Raw genomic sequence first — 15742 nt, 5'->3', positions numbered from 1 at the left:
GAAATATAGCGCAAAAGCCATAAATACTTTTTTTGCTGTTTTTTAACCTTTACAGCAGTCCCCATCCACTTTCATCATATGAAAAAGAGCATGGTGAACATTCTTCAAAATATCTCCTTGGAAAAAAGAAAGCTATACAGGTTTGGAACAGTGAAGGAAGACAAAATTATTTATTTATTCTTTTGGTTGATCTATCCCTAAAGTGCTTCATTCTATGGTTCTTATTCTGGGACTTTAATGTATGAAGATCTTCTATGAGCACAGAAGGTCAGGGTATGTCTCACTGTGACAGAGACCGCGTGCAAGCGCGACGTTCACTAAATATCTCATCTTTTCTCATCTTTGAGATAACGGAGAACTGAACGTAATTATGTGGTGCTGTCAGGCCTGAGAGGAATCCCGAGCAAAATCCCCAAGTGCTGATTTAGTGCAGAAGGACAGAGGAGAGATGTGACAGTGGCAGAGCCGAGAAAAGAGAGAGAAAGAGATAACATTCTCCAATCATTAAATCATCCCCCTCTGCTATCTGCACATGAGTGTCACTCAGAGGGAAAAAATAAAGAGGTGCAAATGAAATATTAATGTGTTCCTTATTTTTGAGATTTACATTAATCTCTCTCTTTCTCTCTCCTCCTCTCGTGGAAGGAGCTGAGAGGTTTGAAATCTTTTTTTCTTGCTGTTGATGTTGAGTATTCATCTAATGAGATTCTTCAACACCCTTGATATGCTTCACCTTTTTTTCTTGCTTTTAAACTCCTAAATCTCTATAAAGTTCAGAGACGAGAAGAAAAGGTTGATGCAAGCAGCCGTACTGTAGAACGTCTCACGCCTGCACCTTTGGCATGCTTTCAAACAGAAACCTCAAGCATTGAACCCGATTCCCGCTGGGAGGCGGGGGGAGAATCTAGGGAAGTCAGGTGAAGCTGTGTCGGATGCTGTCAGCCTGTTCTATATATGAAAAGACGAATGTGTGCCCATAATTACACCCCCAGATGAGCTCATGTCGCTTTATGCTAGACCTTGAGCTCTGAACATTTGTGTAAATACCAAGAGCGCTTCCAGACATCTGGAATATAATTATTCTCTATGGTCAGTTAACAGAGTGACTCAGAACTGAAGGATGATATTTAGATTTGTTAAAGGTACGTTTTAGGAGTAACAACTGCATATGAGTGCAAGAGTGAATCTGCTAAGTTATTGTTCTATGTCTTTAGGGAATGCATTCAATCCTGAAATTCACTGACAGTGATTACTAACCATTTGGTCCACTGCAAACAAGAAATATAGTGGTGTAAGCAATATTTACTAATAAGCCAGTATAGACATATTATCAAGACACATATTATCATCAATGAATCCTTTGTGGACAAGAAAGTGAGCTCAGTGAAAAAAATGTCCAAGATCCCTTGTGAAAAAGAAGCGTGTTTAATTGTATTTAAGGTGTAAATCTAACCATAAAAGTATATACTGTATAAACTTACTTTGATGTGTCAACTAACACACTAACGCCTATGTAAAGTACTTAAATTATGATTTATTTATATAGTCTATTACATTTAAATTTAACATGTTTTAACTATACTAAATTGCAGTTTCATCACTGCAGATGTGTTATTAGTACAACATATATTTAATGCATGACAAGTTTCAATAGAAATTACATTAAAGTATAATTTAGATTACCATACATGCTTGTCAGTATATTTGGCGGTACACTTTAACCAAATTTCAAAGACAATACAAGTAAATAATACATTATAAAGATGTATTTAAGTCCTACTTTCAGTCGGGGGAAAATTACACGTAAGTATATTCCTTTAAAGTATATTACTTCCATAATAAATACTCTTAAAAAAAAAATATAGGCCTACTAAAGTGTATTTCTATTTCACAAGAGATGGCAGACAAAAAAAATTTTTATATATATAAAAACTGTTTGAACCCGCCCCCCCAAAATCTAATCTAATAGATGAATTTACTTAATACTTGTGTGCTAGCTGTAGTTTATGCCTATTTGAGAACTGTGCTCATACCTTGGCAATAAGCTTACATCAAATTTTATTGAAATCAATTGCAAGTTGCTTGGTGTGTGGATTTGCTGTTTATGTAGAGATTTCAGATCATTCATTTATGAGGTTCCTTGACCATTAGCATGCTAAGTAGGCAGCTGCAGTGAGGAAGCGCACTATGTTTTGGAGCAGAATTTGTATGTATGTACCGAATGGGAATAAGAAAGCAATGTCTCAACTTCTGCATACTGAATTAATTTTTGTATGCTCATATTCAAACACAATAAACCTGTAATGACACCCAATCACTATCACATAATTCCTATCTAATATATATATATATATACAGTATATATATCATAAACCTGAATCCAGAGCTGAAAGACTCAGTTCATTTTGGCTGAGTGCCACCTTTTTTGTATTTGAGGCATAGATGAGTTGCTGTCCTTTTTCTTTCTCTCTGATGTCTGAAGGAGGCACTTGATGCAGCTACAACCACAAGCACTCAACATACATGAAGAGAAAAACCACAGATGTGGTAAAACTTCAAAACAAGGCACATCTGTGGTTTCTCACTGCCTCTGCTAAATGGCATTCAACAAAGTAAAGCTTAATCGGTTTTATGATAAGAGGCCACTTCTGTATCACAAGGAAATTAGATTTACAATTTTAGGCTTTGGCAAAAGTAAAGGAATAGTTCATCTAAAATGAAAATCCTTTCATCATTTACTCACCTCATGTTTTCTCAAACTCATGTGACTTTCTTTCTCTCATAAGGTTGATGCTTATGGTCAGACTAATCAGACAAAGAAGTTATGAAGTTTAGACAAAAATTAGGCTAAAATTATTTAACAAACCCTGCTCATTTTTCTGATTACTTAAATCCTGCTTTCTGCTATTTCATGGCTTCATCTGTAACACTCTCAGTCTGACAGACGACTTTTTTAAAATACTTAAAAAAAAAAAAATACAGTTTTGGTTACCAGACAAAATAAAGTTCTGTTAACTAGTTTTGGGTATCAGACAAAACTCTTCTGACTGGTTTTGGATACCAGATAAAATGGATAACTTCTGGAAAATAAACTGGAAACAGTTTTAGTGTAGTCAGTGGAAAATAAATCTATATAATGAAATTGAATGAGAACTGGCACTGTCAAGCTCAAAAAAGACACAAATGTACCATCAAAGTATTACAAAGTGGTTCATATGACTCATGCACTATATTTTAATTCTCTGGAAGCCATATGATATATGGCTATATATGAGGAAGACACTGCAATTTAAGATATTATTTAAGCATTATTCACTAAAAATCAATTCTAGCTCTCCATGGTGCAAACATGGGAGTTCATAAAAAAAGGAGCAATGTTCAAATTGTTGTTTAGAGTTAGATAATTTCAAAGAATCATTTAAACTAGTTCATAAAAGCAGTTTGAATGATTTGTTTACATTTGTTCTTGAGTTCAACTCACTTTAAACAGTCCACTAGAACTAATGTATGCTTTATGGAAGACTTGAATAATTTTTTGGTTATTTAGACCACTTTAATTATACTTTTATGGTACTTTTGCATCCTCTTGAAGCGTGATAACCCCATTCACTGTAACTGCATAGACAATTGTGACTGTAAAATTATTAAAACTTCTTGCTTGCTTTATTTCAAAGAAAAAAGAAAGTACTACAGATTATAATAAACATTATAATAAAAATGGACAAAGTTAACTTTTTAAAATTGATTTAATCTAAACTGTTAAAATATCCATTAGAAATGAGGGATTTACCCAATTAGACAACAAGATAAAGATTGCAATTGCAGAACATAATATACATTATTTTCAGGCACAAAAGCCCCACTTGAGAACCCGATGTCTCTTAGGTTCATCTCAAAAGCACAAGCTCCAGTTTTATTGTGCCATCCTCTGGGTGAGCAAAAGAGGAAGAGCAGGAAAAATTGATCCAGAATAGAGCCTAAGGAAATTGTCTCATCTCTCTGATACTCCTTTACTTTCTCTCTCTCTATCCTACTATTTTTCTTTCGTTCTCTTTTTCTCTCATTATGCAGTCTGAGCTACAGGGCTCCATAATCCTTGAAGGTTTAGCAGAGCAGTCATGTGATTGGTTAGACATTACATCAGGATGATGTAATACTCCGAGGACTGGCTAGTGTGTCAGACACAGTGAGAAAAGGAAAGAGAGCGACGGCTTTGCTGAGGAGGGGAGTGCAGCAGCCTGCAGCACACTGAAAGAGAGAGGGCGAGAGAAGGTAATCCCAAACCACACAACAGCGCATTAGAGAATGGAGGGGAGAGCAGAAATTTTTTTCGTGAGCCCTGACTGAACGGCAGAGATAAGCGGAAGCGCTCGCTGCAGCAGCCAGCTGGTGCCAAACACTCTTGGGTGTCGCGTTTCTGTTTATGCAGTCATTATACGAGTTAAATAGAAAGAGTTTGTATGTATGTGCTCACATGTTTGGGCTTTGTGAGGTAATGGATGGAGAAAGACTGATATGATATAAAGAATGTAGTCACATGTTGGTTACATGGTGATTCCTAAAAAACGTGGTTCTCAGCTGGTTTTGCTTTAGGACCCAGATTTTATATTGTGGCCTGAAGTGATTCTTAACATTTTTAATGTCCACAAAAACAGTTCCTTCAAAAATGAAATATTTACTCATCCTCTTGTCATTCTAAATCTGTGATATTGCTTACTGTTATTTTTGTGATTAAAATTAGTTTTTGGCAAACAAGCAAAAAAAAAAAAAAAAAAACCAGCAAAAAAAGGAACTATTTATTATTAAAAAAGAAATTAAAATGTTTAACAAGTAACAGTAAAGACACTTATAATGTTTACAATTACATTTATAAATTTAGCAGATGCTTTTATCCACAGCCACTACAAATAAGGAAAAAAATATCAAAAGTTATAAAAGACAAAACTTTGACAGAACTTTCCATCAAAGAATCCTGAAAATGCATCATAAAAAGCTGCAAAAACTTATTTTTGATAATAACAATAACCACTTTTAATAATTAAGCACCAATAATAATTTAGCACCAAATCATCAAATTATAATGATTTCAGAAGGAGCTCCTGAAAATTCAACTTGGACATCACAGGAATAAATGATATTTTCAAATGCATTCAAATAGAAATCTTGTAATAATATTTTACAATATTACTGTTTTTACTGTATTTTTGGGGAGCATAAAAACATTTAAAAAATAAATCTTTATTATGTATAATTATATAATTATATGACTTTTGACCAGTAGTGTATATATGGTAACACTTTATTTTAAGGTGTCCTTGTTACACATTTTACATGTACTTACTATTATAATAACAATAAATCATTCATAATTGCATGCAAGTAACCCTAAACCAAACCCTAATCTTAACCCTAACCATGTAGTAAGTACATGTAGTTAATTAATATTACTCAATACTTAAATGTATAATTACACTGTAACAAGGTCACCTTAAAATAAAGTGTAACATATATACATACTGGTAAAAAATATGAAGAGTATATATATGAAGTGTTCAGATGGAGCTCTAAGTGCCGTCTGAAATTTTCTTCTAAAATGAGCATTCTTATTAGGCTCCTATATTTATGTTTAGTTATTTCACTTGCATAGAAAAGGACCTATACATTGCTATTAGAGTAAAATTACTGAACCTAAACATAGGAGCCTGATAAACATGCTAATTTTAGAAGAAAATTTCAGACAGCACTTAGAGGCTTTTGCATCTGAACTCTTCATATATATATATATGTGGACATATTAAGAACTATTCTTAACCATTTTACCAAATGTCAATTGAATTTGAACCAAAATACCTTTGACGTCATCATAAAAAAAAAAAAAAAAATCCTCTCATTCAAAAATTGAGGCTATTTATTTTCCTATCCTAATTATATGGTTGAGCTAATTGCATGGTTAGTTGCATTTTATTTTTCTACATTTAGACCTGCCACCCATTTTTAGGTCACGACTCACCAGTTGAGAACCACTGAGTTAATATACCCTGACATAATTCATTATAAGGGCCATGATGATCTATGAAAATCACATTCACAGCTGCACTGCATATGTAAATGCTTACAACCACCATGTGCATGTCACAACAGCTGTCGAGATTATCAGAAAAAAGGCAAAAAAAACCTTGTCATGATCATTTTAAGACTACAAATGTTTTAAAAAAGAAAAGATTTGTTAGTAGGTGTCAGAACTGACAACCATAAAAAAATGGCACAAAAATTACGACAATACTAATTGGACCCCAGACTGATTGTAATCGTGCTACATTAAAATATGCAAAGCTGCTGTTAACTCTCAAACCAATATTAGTCCTCGGGCTACATTTGTTGAATAAAATATCACTTAAAACCTCAAATCTGTCCTATTTTCCTAATGAATTACTTCTGAAATATTCAAAGAAGAGACATAGCCACAGGTTCTCTGTTTTTGGCACACAAAACCAGGAGGCCCAAGAGCATTTACTGTTGATGGTGATGGCAGGACATGTGCATAAATTGAGACTGTCTAGTCAAAAACCCCTTAAGGCTGCATTAGAGACAACAGAAAGTGGCACTACTTCCTAAAAGCATCTAGCAAGATGTGCGTCCACAAACCTCTCTATTAAAGACTACAGAGTTAAATGAGGACAAAAGACTGCTGGAAATGCAGCATTTGAAGAACAATTTGTTTATTTAAAATATTATTAATTGAGTAAGCACTGTACAAATGCTGCAAATGAGCTAATACCCGCTCTACACAATGTTCATCTTAATATAACGTTGTGTGCAGCCGTATTTCACTACTCGCTGATTTGAATAATGTTACATGATTTGATAGTGATTCATTTTTTTGCTGAAAAACTCATTTGCTCTGTGCATCTTTTGTGGCCAATCACTGATGGATATCAAGTAGCGAATGTTCATATGATGTTCATTTATCAGGGACAGCTTGCTGAAGTGTAAAAGCTATTTGCAGTCTTGTGTTGCTTCCTCCTCAGGCTGTTATACAATGGAGTTCTCATGTGGCCCGGGCCGAGAGTGACAGCCCAAGTCTGACAGAACAAAAAAGTACAGAAATGACAACTTGATAAAAGCAAAATGACTTTCCGTCTGTGTTTTGCCGAGAGCAAGGTAAAAGGCGCGGGGCAGCTGGGTGCAGAGAGCATGAATAAAAGAGTGATGGGCGGGTGAGAGATCTGTCAGCTGAAGAGTGTGATGTCTGCGCGCTGATGCCTGTGTTTGTCTGGGTCAGGGTTACGTTGACGTTGCGGACCGAAATCAGTGAGTGAGTGCGTGTGTATGAGACATATGGGGGGTCAGCGGCTTCAGAAAGGCTGAGCGGTTCTGTTGCTCGGCCGTGTTTTTCTTCCCCTCGGTTGCAGCTGCTTCACCTTATCAAGACAAAAATTACCTGCAGTAAATGGATGACTTGTTAAACGCTACTGTGTTTCAACAACAATGTCTATGATGGCACAAACATCAGCCAAAGAATCTCTGCAACAGTCTGTATATATCATTAATGTTTTAAAAAAATATATTTAGCTGTATGTTCCTGTTTAAGATGTTTAGAAAAGCCTGGCCAAAATGGTTTAGCTGGTCACCCAATTTGACTATGTTTGGGCTCTGTTAGTTTAGCAGGTCAGAAAGATTGTCTTCCAGTCTGGCCAGCTGAAAAACACCCCAAAAACCAATAAACCATCTTATGCTGGTTTAAAGGGATGAAAAGGTCATCATTTACTCACATCCATGTCATTACAAACATGACAATATGCATATATTTATGTAAAATGTCTAGTGTTTTTTTGTCCGTACAATGAAAGTCAGTTACCAAAACTGTTTTCAAAATTTCTTCTTTTGTTTTTGTTTTTTTTGCAGAAGAAAGAAATTCATACTGGTTTTGCCAAGTCAATGACAGAATTTAAATTCCTGGGTGAACTACCTCTTTAAGATGTAAAAGATGTAAAAGATTTTAGCAGGAATAAAGGATATAATGACCAGTTGACTGTATATTATTTAATTTATGGATATGTAAGTACTGATTTTAAAATATTTTGGTAACACTTTATAATAAGGTCCCATTACATACATTAGTTAATACTAGGGTGGGGTTATTTGTTCAGGTTAGCTCAGGTCCATTAAATTTTACTAACAGATACAACTTTTATTTTAGTAATGCATTATAAATTGAAATAAAAATAACTAGGATTAAAAAAATGCGGGTTACACTTTATTTTGTGTCCTTGTTACAGTTAATTAACTGTTAATTAATGTTAACTGTTAATTAATAATTAATATTAATTAACTACATGCATTTGCTATATGCTTAGGGTTTAGCTTAGGGTTACTTGCATGTAATTATGCATAATTTTTATTATAATAGTAAGTACATGTAACATGTGTAACAAGGACACCTTGAAATAAAGTGTTACCAAAATGCCTTAGAATTTTTTTTTCTTTCATTGTTAGTTCATGTTAACTAATGTGGTTAATTTATGTTAACTAATGGATCCTTATTGTAACACGTTACCAATATTTCAATATGTTTGAAGAAAGTAACTGAGTGACATATTCCACAGCCAAAAATTATTCTGGCCCAAAGTTTCATTTAAAACCTAATAATCTTGCTTGAAAATGTACTTTTACTGTGTTTCATAACCATTTTGTTTGATCTAATGCAATGACATTTACACATTTTTTAGCATGGCTTAAGTGTCCAAACAATTTCTGATCTACTTGTTCTGATCTCAGATAAATACATACTGTAATTAAAACATTCTGTTGTGTTATTTTTAAATATTAAACATAGTGCATGATAAGCAGTGGGGAGATATGGAGCAGTGTGCTCTTCACCTTTGCTTATCTGACACACAGTTGGATTCAGCAATTTTTTGACCGATCTCGCTCCATCACAGAGGGCAGGAAGAGCTAATTTGGCATATACGCAAATGCAAATATGAACCGTAACTGTCTGGGTGCTGCTTAATTCCCCATTATTCTACAGACAGAAGTCCAATCAAGTTGACTTTGAAATGGATTGTGGGCGATTAAGCAGGATCTCTGGGTGTGTGGACAGAAACGCTGTGGCCTGTCTCTCTTTCGCTCTCTCTCAGCTGCCAGAGGCGTCAACCAGCACCGATCCAGGTAATTAATTCTCTGACAAGCATAACTGATTTGCTAAATCAGTGAGAATGGCATGCGTTGATCAAAAGAGAAACAAAAGAAGAGATGTTTGAACACATGGACTCAGAGATGTCAATCAGTGGGCCCTCACAACTGGCCCTGAGTCGCAGCGGCAGATTCAAGGACGTGAGTGGAATATACATTAAAATCAAAGGCACAAGCCATACGTCGACTGATACACATGCCTAATGCACAGCAGTGCACGCTATGTCTCAACGGCACGCTCAAACATACATGCATGCATTCACATAGATTACATTGATTCCAGGACATTTTTAATGCACGTGCAGATAGATATTAATTCATGGGCACAAACTGGGTTTGTTAAAATGATAACATGCATTACAAATGTGCTTCCTCTATAGAATGAGTGGGAAAATAACCAATTTGACATATAAACAAGGGAAATTAACAATTGAAGCTCTAGTCCTCAGGTATTGAACCGAAGGTCTGCAATTTATCTGCCTGTAAAGTGGAAAGATAAATCATGTTACTTTCACATGTAGAGTATTGGTGTTTCACAATCTACTGATTTTCCTCTAAAGAAAATCTTTCTTAGTGTAGATCATAAATGATTTCTGTTAAAAGTCAGTGGCCCCAAAAAGTATTCGGACACTTAAGGTACACTTAATAATGTATGAATGCCACTGCATTATATAACTAAATATTAAACCAAGTGGTATTTAAAGGTGGAGATTAAAAGACGAAATAGATTAAACTAGATATATAAAAAGAATGTTAGAAATGTAAAACAGAAATGTACTCTTTAATTTTTTAAGTTTAAATTGAATGAAAAATGTCATTTAACAATTACAAATTAAATTATTTAATTTTTTTTTCAAAAGAATTATCACATTTCTTCATCAAAGTTGCCTTAAATTGATCAAAAGTGAACTTTTACATTTTAAAAATAATATAGTTTTCTCTCTTCTGTTTCTGGGTATATATATAGACCCTGAAACAGAGAGAAAACCAGGTTTCACTCACATACATCTACCTATCTATATATAGTTTGAGCTGTGAAACACACACACACACATTATATGTTTTATTAATATTAATTATCAACTGTTTTATTTATTTTTTCTTTTGAAAAAAGCAACATAGCAATTTTCTAACAGTTAATTGTTTTATAATTAAAAAAAAAAAAAAAAAAAAAAAAGCTAATATTAAGCAGCACAGCTGTGTTCAGCATTGATAATAAGAAATGTCTCTTAAGCACCAAATCTCTATATTTTAAAATGATCTCCAGGATCATGACACTGAAGTGATGAAAAAAAAAAAAAAGAATGGTAGTGTATCTCAATTATCCTTATCATCATTGTTCTTTTTTTTTTTTTAAATGAATAGTCTATTTTTAAGGTAAAAAGTATTTATACAATTCTTCTTCTTCTTTCTTATTCTTCTTCTTGGGTAGTCACACCACATGACATTTTAATACCTGAATCTTGCTTTGCCTTAAATTATTGTTGAATAAATTAATATACAGGACAAAAACATGAATGTCATGTAATTGACGTGCACAATTTTCTTTTCTTTTTTAAAATAAAATATTTCATAAAATGAAGTGCTGAGGTTTTAAATTATAAAACAACAGATTTATAATATATCATTTAATACATTAAGACAATCACTATAATCAAAGTAAATACAATCACTTTGGGACCAGATCGCTATAATTCACAATAAAAATAAAAATGAAAAAGTGAAGTCAGCTCTGAGAGAATGTCTAACATGCTGTACTGTATATTTTAAGATAACACTTGGTTTGATATTTTGTATGCACTGCAATAAAATTCATTAATTGTTATGTGTAGCTTAAGTGTCCAGATATTTTTGCTGCCACTGTATGTGACTTCATGCAAAGGCGTCACTCATTTCCCGCTGAGTGTGCCAATCATTTGATGCAGTGTGTGCTGAATTGAACACTATTGATCTTTAAATAAATGGATTGGATTGCAATGTAACAGTTCTGGCTCGATGGCTGTACTGTCTGGCACTACAAAGCAGTGAATTCGGGAGCTGCTGAAAGTATCTGGCACGTCTCTTGATTAACTGGCTCATGTTTCGGCTCTTTTCCTTGGCCATTATCAGCCCTCGGCCTCTGCCAGCGTGGCTCAGGGCATCCGCTTTTAAAAGAACTTGCCAGATCAAACTGGCATGTCATAGAACATTAGACCTGACATTATTTCAGCCCACTGACTTGCGGTCTCTCAGGTCAACATAGCGGTCTTTACTGGCTTGGATGTTCATTGGTTGCCATGGTTAGAAAATTTCACTGAAAAGCAGCGGGACTGAGAGAATGGACTGAAGTGGATCAGTGGACAAAGCTGGTGTCTTTACGTCGCATGACTCAAACAGGAAAACATTAGATAATGACTCTTGCCAAGGTCTCCACTGGACCAACCTATGTAATCCAAGCTCCACTAAATCACCACAGCAGAGAGACTCCCAAATGTCATCAGATAGTGAAGAAAGAGAAAGTTTATAAAAACGCATAGGGAAAAGCACTGGGGAGTCCAAGTCTGCAAAAGAACGGCTTGCACTGCAATAAAATGATATGTAGGTTAATTATAGATGAGTTCTAGGCTCTGATAGTGAGAAAATAATATGTCTCATGTGTTCCAAAAGAGCGATGCACTGGAACACTTGGAAAAGACCCTTTGTAGAAACATGCTCACGGGCATTCAAAAATACATATATACTTCTGTAGTGAAGTTACATTTTTAATCGGACTCTGGGAGAAACAGATGCCATCAGTCAAAGTCTGAAAAATAAAAATCTAATTTAATTGTTCACAAAATGGAACCACATGCCTGATTTTGCAGGCCTATACTGTATGTTTTCATAAATGCCCAGGCACTCAATGTACTGTATGTCTATACAATAGTTACTTCTGGTTCCTCAAATTTTATTGGATGTACGTAATTCATTCATTCATTCATTAATTCATTCATTCCAAAAGTTCTGGTATATAGTCCAAAAACAACTGGGACTTTTATATGTGGCGACAAGCGTCTGTCTTCTGAATCACTTAAACAAAACAAAACAAAACAAAACAAAACAAAACAGTTTAGTAATGAATCAAGAGACAATTAGTTTTTATAAATGAATAATTGAATTATTCACTCAACCTATTCATTCAAAACAGTAATTAACTCAGAAACCAAACAAGTGACTGTCTTTCTCTGAAGTGTTCACTCAACTAACTTGTTTGAAAATACTAAATTATTCAGGAAAGCCTCTGTGTTGCTCAGAGACTCAAAACATCATTCAGTTGTGGTTTCATTGGTAAGTCATTGAAAAAAGATGGCTACATTCACTCTGTCAATGTGTGGGACTGACAACTACATGTACTTGAATGTGTGTCCTATTTGCACAGTAGCTTACAGTAGTTACTGGAACACGTGCAATGGGAATCAAGCCCTATTCTGTTTGTGACTATCATCTGCAACCATAGTGATTGGGACTAAAGTATCCTGATATCAAAGACATTTGATGCAAGTCAAAGAGTCCAATGAAGGCACAAGTTCACCTGTCTAATCTTCATTAACCAACAGCAGCTTTTATACCTTTGAGTTCCAGTGGAAGTCCAGGGGGTGTCCGAATACTTTTGTCTATATAGTGTATGTACAATTCATTGGTGTTTGGTGATGAGTTTTTGGCTCAAGGTTTGCATTTAAAGTCACACCAGAGGTGCTCAGCTGGGATTAGGATTTTGCTTTCTGCAGACCAGTCAAGTTGTTCCACACTGACTGAATCAATCATTTATTTTTGAACCTTGCCTTATAAACAGAGGCATTGTCATGTTAGAATAGAAAAGGTTCCTGTCCAAACTGTTGCTATAAATTAGAATTAGAAGCACACAATTCCCTAGAATATGCTTTTGTATGCTTGAAAAAATTAAGATTTGTACTCATGGAAATTACTAAAGTAGTCAAACCTGTTCATTAGAAGGGGGTGTCCCAATACTTTTGGCAATATAGTGTATAATACATCCAAAATATACAAATATGCAGTCTATTCCACTTTATGGCTATGCTGAAATCTGGCAGATTTAAAGTTTCTTCTTTTACGGTCAGAGTTCACCATAATTGAACATTTACAAAGTAAATGTAACAAAACATGTTTAAAACTGAACTTTGTGTGAACATAATCATATTATTAATGACTCAAATACAGGACTGACAAACATATTCTGCAGCTGTGTTACAATGGCCAAAAAACAGACACGGAAACTGTTGTATAAAAGCAATATCACACTCGCAGCTGCTGCTGGTTTGAATATTAGTCTGGCGATGATTAACAACAGCACTCTTGCTTGTGTGATATTGCTTAATTATCTAATTAAAACAGGCAATGTATATTAATTTGAAGGACAATGAAAATTTGGATCCAGAAGCTTTGTAGCAGGGAAAGGGATTCAGTAAATACAATGAAATACAATGAAGCCTCTACATTTTTCTCTTCCTGTCAAGTAGACATCTAAAAGCACTTACTTTTGCACAGAATGACTTCATCTGATAACTGCTGGTTATCTTGCGTCTTTGTCAGGCAGATGGCAGCTGTGGTTGTTTACGTTATGTTTACGGCAGGCTTATATTTACAGGCGTATACGTACGGTTTCAGCTGCGTCTAACCAGCTGATACTTCATGGAGTGGATGTAAATGCAGGCCAGGGGATCAAGGGCTGGTGGCATATGCTTCCCGGTTCTCTGTTCGCTTGTGTGGAGAATTGATAGTTAGGAGGGACCACGCGTGAGCGGATGCGTGTATTTGTGAGGGGGTGCTGTCATATTGGCGATGCGGCAGCGTGTGCGGTGACAAGCTCCACAAGGGGAGGAGTGGGAGGTCGTGTGGGGAGGAGAGGCAGGCATCTGACAGGGACATCAGTTTCCTCAGACATTAACTCCCCCTGTACCTGAGAGAGTGGAATAATCACATGCCGGGGCCATGCACCATGAAATCGAAGTGCAGCAGAGATCTGGGGGAGTGGACACACAGGCCTGTCCAAGGAAATGAGAGCCATTTTTTAAAAGTATGGGCTGCCGTGGTGTGTGTCTGTGTTTGTGTGAGATACAGCAGGAGGGAAAGAGCAAGAAACAAAGAAATGTACTGTGTATGGGATCATGTAGGCCTATATGCTAATCACCGCTGCATGTAATATGAAAAAACTTCAGCATCTGTCTTCTTCGCTGAAACAGTGATGTGCCGCAGCCACATTTCCACTGAGGAGAAACCAGCACCTTATATGAGCTGGTGTCAAACCAATAATGTCAAAACAAAACTATATGGTACAAAAATTGGTCCTTCCCATTATAATCAAGAAATATGTTAATGCTTCAAAAGATCAATGCGGTGCTTCACAACGAGATCTGCATTCAGCTAACAGATATTTAGCTACTGTACTCCAACCCGTCAATAAATTATTGTGTTTCCATTGATTACTGGGTGTTTCTTCAACTATGTGCACTTTTCTTCTCCTATTGACTCTGAACACACGTTTTTACACTCTCACTAGTGTCCAGTCATAATGTCGAACAGTGAACCCCCCCCAGTACTTCTTTAATTCAGCAAGGATGCATTAAATTGACCAAAAGTGACAGAACCAGAAAAAAAAAAACCCATTTGATCAAAAAGTGACAAGCTTTGCATCACAGGAATAATTTTTTTTTAATGATATTACAATAGAAAATGATAGAAACTTTTTCATCTGTAGTATAAATCACTTTCATACAACAAATATTAAAATGATTCATGAGTATTTAATATTTTGGTTTGATTATTTTTAAACATTGTAATTCATATTTTTATTATAGATTCATATTTTAAGATTTAAATTGTTGGTAAAAATATTAAATCTGAACACATAATGATGAAAATATAAACAATTGATGCACTGTAAACAAGGTCCAAGTCACTTTTAAAGTGACATTTATATATAAAAATGAAACAAATTAAATCTGTAAGATAGATAGATAGATAGATAGATAGATAGATGATAGATAGATAGATAGAGCCAGCCATGGGATATAAAAGTTGAAGAAACACCCAACACGAGATTCATATTTTAAGATTTAAATTGTTGGTAAAAATATTAAATCTGAACACATAATGATGAAAATATAAACAATTGATGCACTGTAAACAAGGTCCAAGTCACTTTTAAAGTGACATTTATATATAAAAATGAAACAAATTAAATCTGTAAGATAGATAGATAGATAGATAGATAGATAGATGATAGATAGATAGATAGAGCGAGCCATGGGATATAAAAGTTGAAGAAACACCCAACACGTTTGACCACCATATCAAAGAAAGCTTCAGACATTAAATTGAATTTCTCAAAACTATAAGTGAGATTAAACAAAAATGTGATGTGCCATGGATTATCTGTAACTAACGTCTCGGGTTACTTATGTAACCATGGTTCCCTGAGGGGAACGAGACACTGCGTCCTCTAGCTTTGTGCCATGCTGCGGACACAAGCTTCAGACGAAGAAGTGAATGATGTGCGCTACCGGCGCCT

This window comes from Sinocyclocheilus rhinocerous, unplaced genomic scaffold, assembly GCF_001515625.1.
Source record: "Sinocyclocheilus rhinocerous isolate Xijiao unplaced genomic scaffold, SAMN03320098_v1.1 scaffold61, whole genome shotgun sequence".
In the NCBI taxonomy this organism is placed as follows: domain Eukaryota; kingdom Metazoa; phylum Chordata; class Actinopteri; order Cypriniformes; family Cyprinidae; genus Sinocyclocheilus; species Sinocyclocheilus rhinocerous.
This window is presented reverse-complemented; position numbering follows the sequence as displayed.